Source organism: Lethenteron reissneri, chromosome 14 (assembly GCF_015708825.2).
Source record: "Lethenteron reissneri isolate LAM-NWPU_2019-01 chromosome 14, ASM1570882v1, whole genome shotgun sequence".
Lineage (NCBI taxonomy): Eukaryota > Metazoa > Chordata > Hyperoartia > Petromyzontiformes > Petromyzontidae > Lethenteron > Lethenteron reissneri.
In genome coordinates this window covers 2053707-2075781 of record NC_083792.1, presented here as the reverse complement: position 1 = coordinate 2075781, position 22075 = coordinate 2053707, and the positions used below count along the sequence as shown (strand labels likewise).

The 22075-nt window shown below is 50.6% G+C and overlaps 1 pseudogene; it reads left to right on the top strand.

Annotated features, from left to right (window-relative positions):
* Positions 1-1340: 1340 nt before the first annotated feature.
* Positions 1341-17735, top strand: LOC133342162 (probable RNA-binding protein 46; annotated as a pseudogene).
* Positions 17736-22075: the final 4340 nt, after the last annotated feature.

Genomic DNA, 22075 nt, shown 5'->3' with positions numbered 1-22075 from the left:
TTGTGTTGTGGTTATTGCAAACACGATCCCTTGTATAAAGGTTTTGGTGCCAGATAAAAGGGTAAAAAACCGATTACTATGTGGCCCAAACAGTTTAAATGACAATGCCATATATTATCACTATGTAACACAATTTTTGTTCCTGGGTACTAAGTGTTGTTTTTTATTGCTTATGCCTATAAAGTCGAGAAAATGGCTATTATTATTCCCCACAAACTTTGCTTTTGTGACCAGGATTTTGTTTTAAGGAATGACACAAATGCACACCACGTTTTCTCATTGAAAACATGTACATTTCAAAATATCACTGTCCTGGTCACAAAAGCAAAGTTTGTTGGAAATAATAGCCGTTTTCTGTACTTTTGAGGCATAAGCAATTAGGAAATAACACTACCAAGGAAAGAAAACATTTTGTTAGTGTTATCAGAGCATTACTCTTTGGTTCTTTCGGTAAAGTCACGACGTTTCGATTGCAACACAAGCAACCGTCATCAGGTAGAACGAAATTTGAGAGACAAAACACAGACACGGAGACACACAGACAGACACAAGCAGAGAGAGACAACACAGACACAACATAGACACACAGAGACCCAATGCCTCTGTTGTTTGCCTTAAATTGAGAGAAGGGGGGGGGGGCAGAGAGAGATGTGGGTCTGCTGGAGCAGAGAAATTAGCATGTCAATGAGAGAGCTGTGTAGAAATCCACCCAGCTGCGGGCGACCGGTGAAGAGAAAACCTGCCACCACCCGACAGCCAACTAGGAAGGGTTGTGTCGGGTGGTGGTGGGTTTTAACGACACATTTATATATTTACACCATCTAACCCAAAACAACCTCTGGGTTAAAATATACAGCATGGGTCGTGATCGAACCCATGTGTTTACCTTGAGAGGCGAGCCAATGTGGGTTGGTTTCAGGCGTACTTTTGGCGTCCTCTGGTCTAACACCATTTTGAGACTAGGCTCAAAAGAAAGCTGTCTCTGCTGTGGACCAATCAGTTTCAAAGACGATGCATATATTATCAGAGTACGTTTTTTGTTTGCATTCTGACCACAAGCATTGTGGTTAATGCAGACATGATTCCTTGTAAAAGGTTTCAGTTTGGTGTTTTAACATCTTAACACATTTTTTGTTGCCAGAAAAAAGGGGAAAACATCTCATATTGGTACTGGCAAAGGAGGTCACATGATGCATTGTTATTATCAGCTCGGGTGCGCCAATCGGTTCAGGTGGCGACCCCCAATATTTGATTTGGCTCTTCGCACGGTGGCACCTAGAGGCTGTTATCTATCGCGGCCTCCTCTTGCCCTCTAATGGTACTCTATTCTTGTTATGCTCATGGTCTCGAACATTTCACGCTGTAGGGGTGCGTCGAGCTCCGTCTTCGCAAAATGCAGCCGGTACCGCAGCTCTGCTTGTCTACGTGGTTTACACTGCGAAGTTGATGACAAACAGCATCGAAACAGACGCGTGATGGCAATTAGCGGAAGCCAACGCGTTACCGCTGTAATTAATTTAAAATAAAACATGGAACTTAAAGCATTTTCATTAAAAAAATATGTAAACCTGCGTTGTGAATAAGTTGTTCTACACTGTTGTCGTTAACAGATCTCATGGTGGCTGTCAAGGGTGGGGGGCCTAACTCGTAGCTTTGGCCACCAGGAAGGGATCGAGGCACCCCCTGCCAGCCCCCATGCTACGTTAACGCTCCTGAGCAGTGCCAATGATCCACAGGGAACGATTGGAGAACTTCACAAAGATGGAAGGAGGCTGTTGTTAATCTTCATTATTTTTATTCCCGCCAGCTTTAGTTCACGGTTGAGGCTGTAATTTCGTAAGTTGTCATCACCTGGAGCAGGGGTCAGCAACCTGCGGTTACGGAGCGGCACGCTGCTAGTTACGGACTGCGTTATGATGGCACAATGTACGAACAGTGTGTACTCGCGTGCAATGCGGCTCTTAAAGACATTGAGTTTTGTACCGAATTCGCAAAAAAAAGGGGCCATCTTGTTATTTTCGTTGCCGACCCCTGACCGAGATAGACGAAGACTACAACTAAAATATATAAAATTCTGACTGCGTGAAGAGTGTATCAGCCTGGCTCTCACGGCCTTCATGCCCTCCGCGGGGCACACTTCAAGCCTCCTGCCTTCACTCTCATTCGCTCGCTCATTCGCTCTCATGCCGCTCTCAACTCTCCACCTTCTCCCACGAGCGCTTTTTCTCCTTCTTGTCCTCATGCCCTCTTTCTCCGCCGCTACACGGCCATCACCACACCGATAGATCATTATAGGATTTTTTTCCTTTAAATAGTTTTCTTCAAACGTTGGCTTTGGATTCACATGTAGGTGTAATTCCAATTTTGCTAATAAACCAATTCACTTGTTACATTTGCCCATGTTACAACTGAATATTTTGGCTCTCTTGGGTGGTGGAGGCTTATAGTGATAAGTTGACATTTCGACGTGATTTTACCCAAAATAAATTAATTAATATTTGTACAAACTTATTTGGTTGCTTAACTAGCTTCAAATCTCCACACCTCTGGGCAGTGTCATTGGCTAAGTGATGTGGTAAAGTTGCAGTAATTGGGGGGATTTGCGGTCACCTTAAAAACAGAGGTGGCGTGGAGATGGCGTGAAACATCCCAGAGTTTGCTATCGGTAGCCTAATAGCCAAATGGTACCGATTGAAATCGCCAAATGTATCAATCACGAATGTAGATACTGTGCTGTGTTTATATGGGCTAGGGTTGGTTTGCTGTGTCCCAACTGAACATACAGGAGAAAATGAAAATGTTTCATAACATGAATGCTGTACTGTAAATGCAAATAACATCCATACACTTAGTACAATTTTACAATAACACATAGATAACAATACAACACGATAGAATACAGAAAATAAAACATCAATATATTATACTGCAGATTTGAAAGTTTTAATTATAGGAGTGTGCTGATGATGGTGTGACGACGATGGGGGTGCTGCGATGATGGTCAGCAGACCCCCCATCACCGCTAGCAAAAGCACCAGTAACTTTTTAAGCTAAACTCATCACCGTTTTCTGCATTGTACACTCTCACTCCACCCACTTGACGTTTGGACCTCAATGATTCAATGATCAAAATAAAAAAACGCGCTGCTCAGGTAACGCCCGTACATCCCCCCCCCCCCCCGTTGTCAAATGGCGAAAAGTCTGATGGAAAAAGCGCAAAGGTTGAACTGGTGTACAAATTTAAAATTGCGAATAATCGCATTTCATGAAAGTAAAAACCACGAATGCAGAGGTTTCCCTGTACACTTTAGGCTTATGTTTCAGGAAATTACCTTTCAGAGTAGAGCAAATGCTCAATATGCAAACCGCTAACATTTTAAGAAAGTATACATGTGGACAGTTTTCAGTTGTTGACAATGAGTGGCATTGAAGCCCTACAAAAATGCATAAACTATTGATGATGTGCGCTCTCTGTCCCCTGGATGTTGTAGGCTTCCCCATGACACAATCTGCTGCCCCAGCACTGCCAATAGTCAAGCCGTCGGTGTTCGGCTTGGCCTGTAACGAGAAGGCCCTGGTGAACCTCATGTTGCGCACGGGGTACAACATGATCCAGGAGAATGGGCAGAGGAAGTTCGGACCACCGCCCGGTATCTGAGATGCACAGAAACTCGCGCACACGGGCACACTTGCAAGTCACGGCCGCTATGCACGCACAAATACACGTGCACATCTGGTACACACATGGGCAACAAATAAAGATCCACCTATGAAGGCTGGTACGGCACACAAGGGGGTGGGTGGCCAGGACCACACCCTGCTGCCTTTGTCTCCCGAGAGGCGATGTTTACACATAGTACCAGGTACTCATTTGAGGCTGAGTCGACCTAGGAAAAACCCAGGACTGGATCAGATATTCAGTACTGAAGTTGGCGATGACTGGAAATTTATCACCACGTCCACTTACACACGTGTAATATCGCACTCAGAGACACCGTCTTGTTCTGTTATGTATATTTATTGTGAATAAAATCCACCGACTCACTGATAACTTAACGAGTAACCGCGAGTTGACTATATACACTTGGGTAACTTGTGTGACTCTACGCTACGCTCCCTATGTAGCTGGCTGCTACACAGGAGTGGACGCGTAGTAGTCACGGAGACAATATAACTCGAGCCTTCCACGACTACAAGGAGCCCAATCCAAGATGATGAAGACGACCCGCTCCAAGATGACGATGACGACAGCGACGGCAGCTTCTTGGTTCCCCCACAACAGCAGCCCAGAGCCCCGTTCCACGCCGGCTTTTATCTTCCTCACGACCCGGCCACGCTCCTTTTCCCCCAACACACGCTCACTGCACCTGGCCCTGTCTGTCTCTGTCTCAATTACTATTTACGACCACTTAGGTCCCGTGCACAGCGGCCCTGTCAGACCACTTAGGTCCCATAGTACCCATTACGTGACCCTGCCTGTTCCCGGCACGTTAATTAGTAACCACGCTCACGGGGAGCCATACTCTCCTTACATCCCCCCGTATTGTCCTTACACATGCACAAAACAAAGGACTCTCATATGCCTTTAGCAGATTTTTGGTGCGAGCACATAAGAAGGCTGCAACAGCACACGAGGGGTGGGTGGCCAACGCCACGCCCGACCGCCATTGTCTCCCCGGTGGTGATGTAAACACACCGCACTCGGTACTTATTTGAGGCTGAGTCAACAAAGGGGAAGGCCCAGGACCAGATATTCGCCACCCGTTATTGTTAGCAAGAATGGAACTCGGTTCGCCGGGTGCGCAGTGCAGCCGGCTGATAGTGACACCACCGCTCTCCAAGCAACACAAACACACAGACGTTTCAATCTCTTGTCGGCTAATTGAAATGACTGAATCGTCGCCACCCCTCCCCACCATCCCAAACCTCAGACTGGCAGGGGCCCCCGCCCGCCCGTGGCTGCGAGGTGTTTCTGGGGAAGATCCCGCGCGACCTCTACGAGGACGAGCTGGTGCCCGTGCTGGAGACGGTGGGGAAGCTCTACCTGCTTCGCCTCATGATGGAGTTCAGCGGAGAGAACCGCGGCTACGCTTTCGCCACCTACACGACGCGCTCCGACGCCGTGGCCGCCATCAAGAAGCTCAACAACTTCGAGATCCGACCCGGACACCACATAGGAGCCTGCATCAGCGTGGACAATTGCTGCCTCTACATTGGGGGGCTGCCGAAGGTACGGCGTGGCCGGGGGAGCTAATCTCTTCCACAGCACTCCTATAATAATTATAATAACCTACAATAACACATTCCTGCGGGGGGAGCTGGTAGGAACGTTGGGTTGCTCAGTCAATGGCCAGGGTCAACGGCGGCGTGGTGTATTCCGCAAATATGCCCGACTGTGAGGGCGGGCACAAGCCGGCGTGAGTAGGTTAAACGTTGAGTTTTATAAGGGCACCACGGGGTGACCAGCCCCTCCCCACCCAGCTTCACCCCCCACCCTCCCGACCCAGCCTCTCCCCACCCAGCCCCTCCCCACCCTCCCCTCCCCACCCAGCCCCTCCCTGCACGACGGACGGACAACATTGGAGGGGACCAAATCTTCCAGGGGGTCTGGGGTTCCCCCCCCCACAGAAAAAAAAAATCTAAATTTGAAAACTAATTTCCTGCCTAAAATATAAAAAAATTCGCTAACACGTAGGATGGACTTTATATATATATGTTACAATAATGTCTAATCGTGTATTGTGTTACATTGCTCTGTTTTTTATTTTTTACCTTTTCTTGTTTCATTGTATGTAATGGCAGAGATTAGGGATTAATAAAGTACAACCATAACCACACTCATATAAACAGAAATCTATTTTATAGCATTATAATTACGGCGGCCTTGGCCACTACACTGTAGCGCGGGTACTGGAGGGACACGTGATCGGGGACCCAGAGCCCCGCCTTCATACAGTAGGGGGCGGGGCCGAGAGCCCTGCCTTCAGTAGGGGGCGGGGCCGAGTGCGTGGCAAAGCCACGGCCAGGGAAATAAAGATGGGAGCCCCGACAGGGATCGAGGTTCGTTGTGGCGATCAGCCCGGGGTCCCGCGTCTCTTCGTCCTCGCTCTTCGCTCCTCGTTCCTCGGAAGTTGTAGCTTGAGATCGTGGGTCAGACAGCGTGCGTGCTGGCTGGCCCGTTCGCGACAGTAACCCGCACGCACATAGTGAACAGATAGCCACACCTAGCTATAGAACCCGACGTGGTTAGAGCTGTGTAAGTAAACGTGTTGCCCCCAACTATGGTGTGTGTGCGACTCGGTACTATATACACTACACTAGTAACGAATTGGCACGTTCTGTTTACGTGACAAACCTTACTAATTGGTTGTGTCGGGTGGTTGTGAGTTTAACGACACATTTGTATTTACGCGATCTAACCCACCAAAAAAACCTATATCTTACCCATAAACGTAATTTTTTCTCTGTCTGTCTTGTCTGCGCACGCCTATCCTTGTAACGCTTTTAACTGACAAAACTGTTGGGTTTATGTTTTAATAATGTACACCGATACAACAAACTAAGCCCCCGAACGAAAAATTGTTATTTTTTTTGTCTTTGTTACAATGTAAACTAAGAAAATCACACTTGGTAACAATGTACACCGATCGCAATGATAACTTTTGAGCGCCAAAGCACGCATCTGCGCATGCCGGAACGCTGATAAAATGAGCACCACTTTGTTGAAATCCAGCGGTGTTTTTTCCTCCATCAAGGATGGGGAGCCCAGAGGCTGGACGCGCCCCACGGCTCAGTCCCACACGGCCTGTGGCAACGTGAGGCCTACTGCTTGGAAATAGGTCGCTAACAATATTTATATCTGTCACTGCAAGCATCTTGGTGGCACTAATCAGGCACGAAAGAGGGATTTGTTTTTTATCTTAGCAATAATGTTCGGGCAAAACTGTCTGTCAAGTATTTCTCACACAGTGCGTACAGTCCTTGCGTGATTAATATTTCATGTCAACTAATGTGTGGTTGCCCGCTGTGGGTTTTTCAAAATCGTCTTTGGCCTTCGGTAAGAAAAAGGTTCCCTGACCTCGAGGGAAACTGGCACCCGGCATGGGAACGTGGAGTGTGAACATCAGAGCTGGGACACCTTTGGTGAAAAGCACCGCCTCATTGCTCGCATGAGCGGCGAGCCAGGCACTCACTTTGACTGTTGACTACTCACGCGCATGTAAACTCCCTTTGTGAGTCCACTGCTGGATGAGGGCCTCGCCACGCTGAGCGGGTAGTGGGGGCTGTTTGACCATACTTCACCACGGTGATGTGTGCGGGTTGAAGGCGAGGAGCGTAGATCCGGGAGTCTCTTAGCACAGTGCAACATTGGATTTCTCTGGGATCACCACCACGTAGCACAGTTGCACAGCTGCCTACGGCAGCCTGGCATGCATGCTGGTCGCCCATCCAAGCGCTCCCCAGCCTTCACCCTGCTTAGCTTGTAAGATCCGACGAGTTCAGGCGCATTCCGTGTGATTAGGTTCGCAGGCCACCCTCGACCGCGAGACTGTGAACGAGTGCCGGTGCCTTAGCGTCGCGTCTTCTCCCCGTGCAGGACAAGAAGCAAGAGGAGGTGATGAAGGCCATGAGTAGCGCCACGAAGGGCGTTGTGGACGTCAAGATGAGCGTCTGTCCCTCCGACAAAACCCGCAACCGAGGCTACGCCTTCATCGAGTACGAGAGCCATCACGCGGCCGCCATGGCCCGGAGGAAGCTCGTTCCAGGTCCGGTGGGGGTCACTTGTGCCACTTCCCTGCGTGGGCGTGGGTTTGTGTACGGGCATGGGTGTGCGTGGGTGTGTGCGCATGGGTGTGTTTGCATGGGTGTGCTGTGCGCATATCATAGCTCGGCGGATATGGTGTCCAAGCTGACAGTGGTGTATGACAAAGGTGGGTAAATTAACTTCTGGCATTTGTGGAAAAGGTAATTCCTCCGCCGTTGGCTGATCAGGAAGGGCACCAAGCCTATGGGCATGGTCTAGATGCGGCCAGATTCACACTGTGTTATAGATTTACCGTGGGAGATGGCCACTTCTTGTACGGCGCAATCCCATTCAGATCGGCACCGGCCCCGGTGGCTTTTTGGTGATCGTCCATGGTATTGATGGCCCAAGAGTCGATATCTTCACAGCATATGGGAGCCATGGCCCTGCCGCTCACGACTCTTGATAACTTGGGTTATAAGAGTAGCATGTGTATAAATGTACTTACACCTCACCACAATGCTTCCAAGCCCCCTTGATTGTTTTATTCAGAAGAAGAGCCACTCCCTGTTGTCTAGCATTTTCCTGCTCCGAGTAGAGGACTGTCCACTCCTCACCAGACCTCCTGAATACCAGAGATCTAGGCAGTATCGGTCCAGGTCCAGGCAGAGAAGTGGCAGCCTCTCCTTCATAGTGACCGTTCGAACATTCCACATGGCCTCTCATACTGGATTTTTGCTGTTTCTGGAGGAGCCCTAAGGATGCGGTTTCAGTCTCCTGGCTCTGCCAATTGGTGTTTGGCCAGAAGACGTCGGAGACGCTTGTCCCCCCAGAGACTCTGGCACAAGCTTAGTTTGATATTTAATTCATCGTTTGATGGTAATTAAATTGAAGGTGGAAGGGTCACCAGCCCTCGCACCCGTCCAGAGACCCGTTCGTTGCTGTGACGGGTCCGAGTGCTAAGAGGGAAACAGCCCATGGGAAATTAACCTTCCCCTCATGGAATTACTCAGAGCCACCACAGCATTACTGACCTGTAACCATCAAAGTGGGGGTTTTAGCCGCTTGCGCCCCCACCGATGATGAACATCAGTGGAGGGATGCAGGCAAGGCCGATGAGTAAGATGCCTTCTATGACTTCCTGTTAGAGGTGGTTACTAAAGTGGCCCCTTGGGATAGAGTTATCCTGTTGGGTGACTTTATTGCTCGAGTGGGTCATGGCACAGGCACCTGGGCTGGAATGATTGGAAGGCATGGGCAGATCAGCTTCAAAATCAAGGCCCATATGGGCTAACATCATGGATACATGCCTGGTCCAAGCAAGAACATTTGCTGGACTATTTCGTGACGGAACAGCAGATGCGGGTCCATGTCCTTGACAACAGGACCTACCGTGGAGTTGATCTGCCCACTGACCATCTTGTCCATCTGTAAGATGCACCTGCCATTCTTCCACTGCAGTTGTGTGTGTCCACCGAGGACCACATTGAAACCCACAGTCGCCTGATCTTAGCTAGCTGATGAAAATTGCAAGTGAGAATGTCATCATCAGGAAATGGACGAGGTTCATGACTGTGGCTCATGCAGCTGCAATGGCTGCATTTTGAACGTGGTCCAGACCTCTCCAGAGACCCTGGCTGACAGGACGTGTTCTGGTCAGCTGAGAAAAGGCGACAGGCCAATTCCCACCTCTACAACATCCCACGTCGGAGAATGAGGAGACTTACTGCAGCCTCCACTCAGAGGTTTGGAGAGCAGTGAATCACTGCGAGGATGAGTGGTGGGTGGCAGGTTGCTGAGGAGATAGAATCTTTTTCGGTAGCTCGTGATCACAAATTACTATTTAAATCCATCAAGAAAGTAACTTGCAGCGCCGCACCTATCACCATCCTTGGGGGAAATAATGATTATCTGGTCTCCAACCCCCAGGAACACATTTACAGGTTTGCTGAGCATTTCTTTGAGGTCTTGGGGGAGGGAAATCCTGCAGCCCAGATAACATCATGAGGCAACGTGGGGATGACCCCCAGATATTGGAAGTAGCCACCCCTGTGAGTGGTGGCTGAGTTGCCATCTGTTGAGGAAGTACTGAAGGCAATTCAGAGTCTGAGACCAGGAAAAGCACCGGGCAGAGATGATCTCCCAAGCGAAATGCTGAGGGAGGATGGCGTTTGTGCACAGACTGCCCTACATGACATCATAACAGTCTGGAGCACTGGAAGAGTTGCCCGGGGACCGCACAGACTGTAACAACTACAGGGGAATCTCACTCCTCAGTGTGCTGGAAAAGGTCCTGGCAATGATTATTCAAGATCGCCTTTCCAGGCACACTGAGGAGCTCCAATGTGGTTTCAGGAAAGGGCGGTCATCCACAGACCCCATATTCTCTGCCTGTCTGCTACATTAGAGGTACAGGGAATTCCAACAGGACCTATATCTTTGCTTTATGACCTGGTAAAGGCCTATGATATCAATAGCCCAGGCCTATAGGTTATTTTGGTGCTTTCGGATTCCCACGACTCTTGCTCACAATCACTAAATACCTTAATGATGGTATGCAGGACCGGGTAAAGCTATGTGGCAGGGAGTCAGAGCCATTCCCTGTTCACCTTGGTGTGCGACAATGATGTCCTCTGGCTACTACATTATTTAACATTTTTTGACCATGGAGTTTGAGAAGTTTTCCATGGCTATACCGAAGGAATTTCCATCTGGTACAGATACAAATAGGTGGCTGATCGATGCCAGTGTGTGTATGCTGATGATCTGGTGATTGCTGCTCACTCAGAGGAGGAGTTTGAGGCTCTTATGCTGAACCTAGAACATGCTACCAAGAGCTGGAGCTTACCATCAGCCCCATCAAAACTAAGTACTTGGTGTGATCAAACACTCCACCCCTTCAACTCCTCATTGGTAATGGGGAAGTTGTGGAGAGAGTGGAGAGGTTTCCATACCTGGGTAGGGTGCTTATGACCAGCTCTGGTTTTACAGCAGAGGTCTCACTTGGAATCAGTCGGGCAGCATTATCTTTTCATCAGCTGCATAATGCCGTGTGGAAGCTACCTGGTCTGTCGCTCCACACGACCCTTCGGGTCTTCTCTGCTACAGTTTTGCTCTCCCTTCTCTATGCTTGCGAAACGTGGACTACCTCTGGCCTGGCTGAGATCCATCCTAGGTTTAACCAGGCTGGATTGTGTGAGCTCACAATTTCTTGAAAGATCTGGTCACAGTCCCATCGGTAAGCTCTTCCAGCAGGCAAGGTTCCATTGGCTGAGGCATGTATCCCGCATGTACAGCGACCACGTGCATAAACAGCTTTTGTTTGGATGAATAGAGGGGGCTAAATGTGCATAGTTTGGGTTAGAGCAGAGATGGACTGATGTGGTACAGGAGGATATGGAGCTGAGTGCACTTGCCGATGACTGGTTCCAGCGGTGTCAAGATCGGCTTCTGTGGAGGAGACTCGTGAAGGATGCCACCACTGGACAGTTGGAGGCAGTCGCTCTCCAACAACAACGAAGGACAGAGGAGCGACGCCCACAAAAATGAGCGGAGCGTCGGGCGGCTAAAATACAGCAAGTTGACAGGAGGGGGCAAAGGTTGTGCATCTATCTGCCAGCCATCTCATTCAGTCAACTCATGGCATTTAGGTCTTTCCCGTGACCTGCCAGCGTGCCTTCGACACTTCACGTGGCCTAAGAGAGCAAATGGCCTCGCACGAGCACCATGGTGACACCGCCACTGACAGTTGTTACTCAGGCTTACCCTGAATTCTGGCTTCCAGAGGTTTCCTGTATTCTAGTGCTGCTGGATGAAGGGCTGCCCATGCTGTGCAGGCTGTGAGGGTTATTTGACCACACCACACCACGCTGGTTCAGTGTAGGTTGGTGCGTGACAAGAGGTCAATTAAAGGGATCTCAGACATAGTTCTGTGGTGGTATCTCATTACGGGGGCTGCTCTAGCACGGGGCGGGGCGCTCTGCTCCACCGGAGTTCCGAACGGATTCTGGTGACGCGGCGCCGATGAGCACAATCGCAACACAGTAGCACCTCTCCGTTGTGCGCAATCCCCCGTTGTGCGTGATCCGCTCCATAGACGATTTCGAGCTGTGGGGCCATACCATCAAGGTGGACTGGGCCGACCCGAAGCGGGACACGGCGGTGGTGGCGGCAACGGAAAACGAGGAGGCGGCGGCGCCGGAGCTGCTGCACTTCCGCTCGCGGGGGGACGCGGCTGCGACCCTGCGTGCGCTGCGCGGGGACCGCCCTGCTCGGGGCGCAGGTGAGAGCGGCCGCCGCGGAGCCCCAATTCCCGCAGTCACAAAGCTTCAAGTCAAGTTGAGGCGTGAATTAGTAAACGCTTATTTTTTAGAAAACAGCACGGGTGGGTGAGTCTAAATCACAGCAGTTAAAACTTGACGTGGTTTATCACGTCCTTCCAACGATTGCTCAATTTGAATCCATCTTCTCGATTAAAGTTTTGTGTGTGTTCGTATATCTGGATGGCTTCATGAACAAATCTCTGATGGTAGCCCGAGGGTTTGCAGAGCACCTTGGTCTGGTGCTGTTTTCGTGACTGCAGGAATTGCTCTCTGGTTTTTTCGGCAAAGTCACGTGACTTTGCCGAAAGAACCAGAGAGCAATTCAAGACTCAAGATTTTAATCTGACATGCTAATTCCTCCAGCCCCCACCCATCCCTGCACACCACAAACCCTCCCCCCTCTCCCCCCGTGAACTCCTGCAGCCACGACTCTACAAAACCCCCCCTCCCCCCCTCCCGTGCCTATATAAAGCCACAACAGCAGATCGTTGTTTCTCACCTGATGACGGACACTTATGTTGCGACTGAAACGTCGTGTTCTTTTATTATTTCTACCTACGTGACTTTACCGAAAGAACCAGAAAGTATGAATTCCTGCAGCGTTCGGGGCACAGCTGCGACGAGGTGAAGTCACCTCTCTGAATGAAGGGGCACACCAAGGTGATCTGGTCTCGTTATCAGGGACTGCGGTGCACTGCGGAAGACAAAAGATGGTAATTGGCTGGGTACGAACAGAATCAGATGAATCGGTGGCTGACCTGATAATGCTGGGGGAGGGAAAATGGTGGCACCTGTCACACCGACATTTAATAACTAAGAGCGGACCAACGTTTGACTCCTTTAACAATAATAACAATGCAAATTATAACGCGCACAATATATATCGACAAAGAGAGAGTGAATGGAATCCACAGAGTAGGTGTAGCGCTCAGATTCCTCCCCCCCCCACTGTAATTTCTAGACAAGGTTGCTGAGCACGGCCCCAAAGACTCGAAACATCGGGCAGCCAGCAACAAGCAGCCCTATCAGAACTCTCATAGATGAGTTAAGCAACAGCTGCCACAGTTAATCGCAAATTAGAGGTGGACAAGCGATTTGTACCGAGGCCCGGATTGAATGAAGAGCCACGGAACGCAAACACCTAGTGAGTTAGTGTAGGTAACAACGTATTCAGAAGATGTGTAACAATCTACATTACACACTCTACACATGCTGTCATTATAACATGTAGATTACCTGCAACACAGATGTGATATAGAGATGTAGTGAGAGTAGACGAGAGAGAGAGAGGTAGTGTGAAGAGAGAAAATAGATGGGGATGTATTGAGATGAGAGAAAACAGCCAAGGGGGAGCAATGCAAGTGACGTGAGAAGAGCGACTGAGAGAAGAGGCAGATGTGGTGTGAAACAAGACGAGAGAGATGGAGACGTGAGGTCGGAGATGTCACTGAGAGCCAAGAGACGTAGAGAACATCAACGCATCCTCTGTTGCTTACTCACACCACACCAACACCACTTTGACCGCTCGAGGCCCCTGAGCCATCGGCCTCATCACCGAGCGATGCTCGGAGGTTCGAACCATCGGCTCGAGCTGCCTGTGGGACCGGTGCCGCTCGTGCTGCAGGCACTGAGATGCTGGGTGTGTGGGTGTCGAGACGCTGGGGGTGTGTGGGTGCTGAGACGCTGGGGGTGTGGGTGCTGAGACGCTTGGGGTGTGGTAGCTGAGACGCTGGGGGTGTGTGGGTGCCGAGACGCTGGGGGTGTGTGGGTGCCGAGACGCTGGGGGTGTGGGTGCCGAGACGCTGGGGGTGTGTGGGTGCCGAGATGCTGGGTGTGTGGGTGCCGAGACGCTGGGGGTGTGTGGGTGCCGAGATTCTGGGTGTGTGGGTGCCGAGACGCTGGGGGTGTGTGGGTGCCGAGACGCTGGGGGTGTGTGGGTGCTGAGACGCTGGGGGTGTGTGGGTGCCGAGACACTGGGGGTGTGTGGGTGCTGAGACGCTGGGGGTGTGTGGGTGCTGAGACACTGGGGGTGTGTGGGTGCCGAGACACTGGGGGTGTGTGGGTGCCGAGACGCTGGGGGTGTGTGGGTGCTGAGACACTGGGGGTGTGTGGGTGCTGAGACGCTGGGGGTGTGTGGGTGCCGAGACACTGGGGGTGTGTGGGTGCCGAGACACTGGGGGTGTGTGGGTGCTGAGACACTGGGGGTGTGTGGGTGCTGAGACGCTGGGGGTGTGTGGGTGCCGAGACACTGGGGGTGTGTGGGTGCCGAGACACTGGGGGTGTGTGGGTGCTGAGACACTGGGGGTGTGTGGGTGCCGAGACGCTGGGGGTGTGTGGGTGCCGAGACGCTGGGGGTGTGTGGGTGCTGAGACGCTGAGGGTGTGTGGGTGCTGAGACGCTGGGGGTGTGTGGGTGCTGAGACGCTGGGGGTGTGGGTGCTGAGACACTGGGGGTGTGGGTGCCGAGACACTGGGGGTGTGTGGGTGCCGAGATGCTGGGTGTGTGGGTGCTGAGACGCTGGGGGTGTGTGGGTGCTGAGACGCTGAGGGTGTGTGTGCAGGGAGAACAACGCGGTGCGGGTGCCGGCCGAGACTCCCCAAGGCCGGGACTCCCTGCCCACCCCAACTCCTCCTCCTCCTCTCCCAGCAGCAGCGGCCGCCGACCGGCCAGCCTCCCTGGCCCCGGTGCGCAGGAAGACGGCGCACACGGTACGGGCTGACGGTCGTGCGGGACAATTCTGGAGGCTCTCCCCTTTTACACCGGCATGTCCAAACAAGCGCGGGGCCCTCATGGTACCGGTGGTTTTCAACCGACGATTTTCTGTGCAGGGCCGGATCCGAACCCCGAGACTCTGGGCTGACAATGCATCCGAGTCTGACTTGGTGGGGGCTAAGCAGGGCAAGGGCTCTGCCAGTGACGCGTCCATTGCGTGCGGCGTTAGCGGCACCGCCCGGCTCTCTGCGGTGGAAAAAACAACCTGGCGCCTCGTGAGCCGCTTCAGGATGACTTGGTGGAAGTTCCATATTTATGTTGGCTGTGGCGATTATGACAGCTGCTGTCACTATCCCACATAGCAACGATTATTTAATTGACCCCTGAAGGATGATGGGTTGGGTAGAGTTGGAGCCTGTGAACGCGCAGGAAACAGGGACTGTGCACACTGCCCTTACACTGTGAGCTGGGCCTCATAGGCCCTCATAGGCCCTCATAGGCAGCACTTGCTGCAAAAGTCTACAACACTGCATGGGGGACATTTATCTTTCTAGAAAGCTCTAGAGGTTTAAATCTGTTAAGAATGAGTATTAGTTCTCCTACTTCCTCGACGAGACTTTCAATTTGAACTGTCTGTTGCGTGATATTTATCTGCCCTCTCTTTGGCAATGTTGAAGTTGTGTTCCCTTCCACCAGCCTGTGATCACTTCCTGTGTTGAATTTGTGGAGACCTCTGACGACTGCCTGGGGTTTGTCCGTGGGAATCAAGTCATTTTAATTTCGAATGTCTCCATTTGAGAGCATCCATGTCCATCGTCTAGACTCATTGTTACAGAGGTGGTCATCTTGCTGTCCTTGCTGGATGCAAACTCTTAATAGACACACTCTGTGATACAAACATTTACCCGTCATCCTCTCATCTCCGATCATAGTGCTTCCCCTACATAAGCCGGTAATCCCTTCATACGTTAGGTCTGCTCGTAACATCGTCGTCGTCACTCGTGTTGTTGGAGCGTACATTTGAATCACTTTGACATCCGGTAAAGTCGTCACGACGGCCGTCATCACGAGTCGCGTCCCGGCGGCCCTCGTGAACCTGCCGCGTGTGCCTTGCCCCGTCTACCCCCACCACTCCCCCCCCCCTCGTGTCTCAGGCCTGTTTGGGGGCTGGGGGGCACGCACGCAGCTGTGTCGGGTGCCACGCCACCTGCAGGCAATGCCCATCGCTTTTGAGGCGCTGCCGGAGGCGGCCGCACTGTCATGGGAGGTGCGACTGCGGGTGCTGTGCCGGCGCGCCGGCCTCGGCTACGTGAACTTCGAGCTGCACGCTCATTGGGAGTCCGGGATACCCATGGGCCTCCTCTACAAGGTACTCGCCGTCATCGTCGTTGTTTACACCGCAACTCCTGTGGCCCTGTGGCAGTCTGGCCAAAGGGGACCCCCCGGTGGCAGCTGTCCCTGTGCGGCACAAAGAGGAAGCAGAACCGACCGGCTGGGGGCGATGTTGCTGTGCGGCTTTTCCTGAAAGTTATTTGAGAGTAATGTTATAAAATGTTGACCGTGACACCAGCAAGCATTGCCTCCTCTTTGAAGTCCACCGTGAATCAGACGGCGCTTGTTTTACGGTCAAGTACGCCCGGTCGCAAGTCAAACCCCTCCGTTGCGCTCATCCACGAATCGCCGCACGTGTGCGCCCAGTGTGGTTATATTCACAAGCCAGCGCAGCACCGTCTGGGTGCGAGCTGTAGTACAGGAATGATCAGGATATAACAATGCACCGATTTGTTTATTAAAATCTGTACAACGCGTGTTCCGGCTGTGCACTGGTGTTGTGTCTGTGGGTCAGCGTGAGGCCAGTGTTTAAAAGTGCACTTTGAAGCTGGGATCTTTACTCCAAAGTTGTGTTTTTTGCCAATGAGGAGTACTTCACTTTTGGAAACAGCTGAAGGGAGCTATAACCAATGAGCAGATGAGACCACGTCGATTCAGAATGTGACAGCAGCAGTCTCGAGAGCTGAGGGAACGCTGCTGGATGAGATGGAGGCAATGACGACACTGGTGATGTAGACGCCAGGATGAGTAGTCGGTGAGGGAGGAGTTTGGTGGGCAGAGAGAATTGAGGGTGGAAGTCTTTTTTGGGGTGGAGATAATTGTCGTGATGTTGTTCATGGTGATGCGCTGAGGGACGTGAAGGTTGTGGGGAGACAGGGCAGGCTATAGGAGACACCGGCTTGCCATCCCAGGTGTCTGTGCTCTTCCAGAGGTACGGGAGTCAGGTTGCCGGCACTTGGCAAGTCACGGTAGCCCGCGACTCCGCTTGCAAAGCGAGTTCCCTCACGCGCGTCTCTCTCACCGTCGTCTCCACGGTGCAGGTTTCTATTTCCGGGATTGGAGAAGACGGCTTTTTCCCCGAATTTCTGAGCTCCAGCGTGGAGGGAGCGCGGGAGGTGGCGAGTCGGCACGTCTACAACATCCTCAGTGAGAGCTCCACGCCCGCCACACGCTCCCCTGTGCTGCCCGTCCGGCTCTCATTTGTCTCGTCTGTACCGCTTCATTTGTTCCCGAGCCTCGGCGCCCCCCGTCCAGCGTTCGAAAATGTGGGTGGTGCCGAGCGGTGCTCAGGAGCCGCCTCCCACCTCACCTGTTGCCCCCCCCCCCCCCCCCCCCCGTGTGCGGCATGCAGGCAAGGCGATGCTACCTCCCAACAGCCTCGTCTAGGCCTTCTCAGCGTACCTGCCTCATCCTCTATGACTCCGCAGTCGGTCACCATGTACAGCCGACTTCACGTTGCTCCTCACTGCAACACGCGCCGCTCCCGCGATCTTTTTGCCCACAGTTCACATTTTGAAAGCACTCGATGGCAAAACTAGCAGATAGTTTATGCATATTGTCATTTCCGCAAATATTGCTGTTTTTATTCTAGATTTGAAGCTTTCGTGACTGCAAGGATTCATACTCTTAGGTTTTTTCGGTAAAGTCACGTAGGTAAAAAATGTAATTAAAAGTTAATAAAAGTAATAATGGAAATAAAATGAAATAATAAATCACGACGTTTCGGAGGCAACACAAGTCTTTGTCATCAGGTGGGACCGTCACAGCTAAAATTACTGCATCAAGTGAGGAAAATTCCAAAAGACCAGCCCTTAAATACGGAGCGAAAAGAGAAATTGGTCAACGTCGTCATGTGCAAGAAAACAATCGGTGTACCTTGACCTAAACCGATGTTGGTTGAGAAACCAAATACAAAAAAGCAGTACTGTTCAACGCTGGGGATTTCAACACTCAGTAAAGTAGAAAAGTACCTGTCAAATAAGATGCTACAAATATGTGTAGTTAAATCTTTTTTACATGGTTAATAACATCTTTCCAATGATTACTCAGTTTGTACCCATCATCACGGTTGAAGTTATGTCTATGTTTGTATTTCTGAATGGCTTCGTGTACAAACCTTTGATGGTAGCCAGAGGGTTTGCAGAGCACCTTGGTCTCGGAAAAAACAATATCATGAGAGCCCACAGCGTTGTAGCAATGATCGGCAATGGCAGAAGACTCAATTTTGCCGTGTTTCAGATCTGACTTGTGCTCGCGGACACGATCAGAAACATGACGTTTCGTTTCACCAATGTAACAATCACCACAGCTGCAACTCAGTTTATAGACTCCAGGGTATTGCAAGTCAGGGATGACATCCTTCACAGATGGAATTAGATCACGGATTTTATGTACTGTACTGAATCGGACTTGGATCTTATGTTTAGAATTTTGGAGATCTTTTTGGTCACGCCTGCTATGTATGGCAACGTGATAGTTTTGATCGGAGTTTCAAGTGGCTGTTTCTGTATGGTGGGAGAAACAGCTTGGCGGATGGTACGGTCAGAGTATCCGTTCATCCTGAGGGCCCGATGTACATGTCTTAATTCACTGGCCAGGTGGTGTTGGTCATGGCATTTCTGACCAACACCACCTGGCCAGTGAATTAAGACATGTACATCGGGCCCTCAGGATGAACGGATACTCTGACCGTACCATCCGCCAAGCTGTTTCTCCCACCATACAGAAACAGCCACTTCAAACTCCGATCAAAACTATCACGTTGCCATACATAGCAAGCGTGACCAAAAAGATCTCCAAAATTCTAAACAAACATAAGATCCAAGTCCGATTCAGTACAGTGCATAAAATCCGTGATCTAATTCCATCTGTGAAGGATGTCATCCCTGACTTGCAATACCCTGGAGTCTATAAACTGAGTTGCAGCTGTGGTGATTGTTACATTGGTGAAACGAAACGTCATGTCTCTGATCGTGTCCGCGAGCACAAGTCAGATCTGAAACACGGCAAAATTGAGTCTTCCGTCGTTGCCGATCATTGCTACAACACTGTGGGCTCTCATGATATTGTTTTTTCTGAGACCAAGGTGCTCTGCAAACCCTCTGGCTACCATCAAAGGTTTGTACACGAAGCCATTCAGATATCCAAACATAGACATAACTTCAACCGTGATGATGGGTACAAACTGAGTAATCATTGGAAAGATGTTATTAACCATGTAAAAAGATTTAACTACACATATTTGTACCATCTTATTTGACAGGTACTTTTCTACTTTACCGAGTGTTGACATCCCCAGCGTTTAACAGTACTGCTTTTTTGTATTTGGATTCTCAACCAACATCGGTTTAGGTCGAGGTACACCGATTGTTTTCTTGCACATGACGACGTTGACCAGTTTCTCTTGTAGCTCCGTTTTCTTGCACACGACGTTGACCAATTTCTCTTTTAGCCACGCCCACCACCCCCACGTTCCATTCCCTGGTTACCACATTCAGATAAGCCCCTCCCCCCTTAACTTGTATTTAAGGGCTGGTCTTTTGGAATTTTCCTCACTTGATGCAGTAATTTTAGCTGTGACGGTCCCACCTAATGACGGAGACTTGTGTTGCCTCCGAAACGTCGTGATTTATTTTATCTTATTTCCATTATTACTTTTATTAACTTTTAATTAAATTTTTTACCTACGTGACTTTACCGAAATAACCTAAGAGTATTGCTGTTTTAAAAGTTTTATGCACTCACGTCTTACCTTTTCATTTTAAGGACCGTTTGAAAATATAAACACGTGAAGTACTTTAAATACTTGGAAAAATGTTCACATCGTGTTCTGATATGCTGTAATTGTTTTAAAAACGTATTGGAAATAAAAGTCCAGAAAGTCGACCTGTCTATGCGGTAACAGTTGTAGTCGAGCGTCCTTCACACTTCGGTAACAGCCTCATCCTAATGCATACACACTCCTTGTCATTTGCTGGCTATCTGGCTTCCTGACTAGCTGGCGCACAAGCACGTGCTGTGGTGCCATCGCTGTGCACGTCTGGGCGATGAACAGCACCCGCATCCCGTAGTGGCATTGAGCTGGGTTCGTCACGCCTCATCCCACCCACCCACCTTCCACCCTGGCCCGTGGATTCCACGCACATTTCGTGGCCAGTGCTCGTTATGTATGAAAAGAATATACAAACCAAGACAAACGTCATTATTGCTGACCACACTTGGACATCTAGATTTGAAGCTTTCGTGACTGCAAAGATTCATATTCTTAGGTTTTTTCGGTTAAGTCACGTAAGTAAAACATCAAAATAAAAATAAAATTAAAATAAAAAATAGAAAATCACGACGTTTCGGAGGCAACACAAGTCTCCGTCATCAGGTGGGACCGTCAGCCGAATTAGCTGCATCAAGTGAAGCAATGATTCAAGATGTAATCCCTTATAAGCAAGTTCCCTTCAACTTGCTTATAAGGGATTACATCTTGAATCATTGCTTCACTTGATGCAGCTAATTCGGCTGTGACGGTCCCACCTGATGACGGAGACTTGTGTTGCCTCTGAAACGTCGTAATTTTCAATTTTTTATTTTATTTTTATTTTGATGTTTTACTTACGTGACTTAACCGAAAAAACCTAAGAATATGAATACTTGGACATCTCTTCTGGTGGATTGTGTAGTGACAAAGTCGTTGACGCCCGACCTCCAAATTCCCCACTCTTTCAACGAATCGTCGCCACCATGCGGTTGCGTCTTCCCCTTGTTGCATGTTTGTCGCTGCCCTCAAGGAATGGCCCACGGGATTCTACCCTGCGTAGAGAGTGCAGAGGGCCAGGCGGTTGACCGTGTCGAGCTGCGAATGGTGCAGATTGCAGTGGGACGTTTTGCAGAGGCGCATGGGACGCTGATTAGCCAGCAAACTCCGCTGGTTTCTGATTAAGGTCCCAATGCAATTCACCGTCACTTCTAAATTAAACTATAGTCTTATTTTGCAGGTAAGGCCGACTGAGCTTGTGGGAGCTACTGCCCCCCGATTCCTCTCTGAGACATAACTCTCGGCTGGCCCCTTGGCCACCTTGGTCATTCAAACACCCTCCGCGTGCCTTCCCTCAAACATTGGTAATAACTACCCGCACGCTACTGCTCAACCCCGTGCACACTCTAAAAATAGCACGGCAGCTGGGGGTCGGAGGGCAGTGGTGTTGCTCGCACACGCGCGGCCGCCGTGAGCGGGTGATAGCGCTCGTTTAAAGGGCCGTGGGAAAGGTGTTTACGGTGGGTGTGAGCCACCATGCAGTACGAGTACCCACGGCCACAACGGAGCGCGCACCTGCGGAAACACCGACCACCCACGTTACGAGCGTACACACACAGCACCACACGCTTTCAGCACACTCGTAGAATCCACACAAGACTGGTGAGTTATTAACTATTTATTACCGACCGACTGTGAGCCACTGTTGAGTCAGTAGGAATTGGCAAGGCAGACTTACACTATTTCCCGATGGTCTGTACCCTGGTCGGTTGGGACTTAAACCTCTTTGGCTATTTACGTTCAATACCGGCTCTCTCTCTCCCTTACTCACGGTTCGCCGCTCCTGTGCACCTGTCCTAGCAGCACTTCGACTCGTCTCACGGACGTTCGATTAGCTGCCCTGAAGAGATGACCGCCCCGGTGGCTGACTCGAGAAGCAAGAGACCTTTTACCTTTCTGCGTCTCCCTTTTATTGTTAACCCACATCAAAGAAAGCCGTCGCTAATCTGAGGGCCTTCTCGGCCAATCGGATTGCTCGTCTTGCGCCGCAGCACTCGGCGCCCTCATCGCAGCCCACATCCCGGTTTTCATATCAAATGGCCCGCCGCTGGCTGCTGCGCCGGCAGCCGTGCACAAGCACATTCGCCCTGCCAATCAGACGCCCACCCTGGCTTCCCGCCGTTCGTGGCTGCGCCCCCCTACCTGCCTGCCGATCCG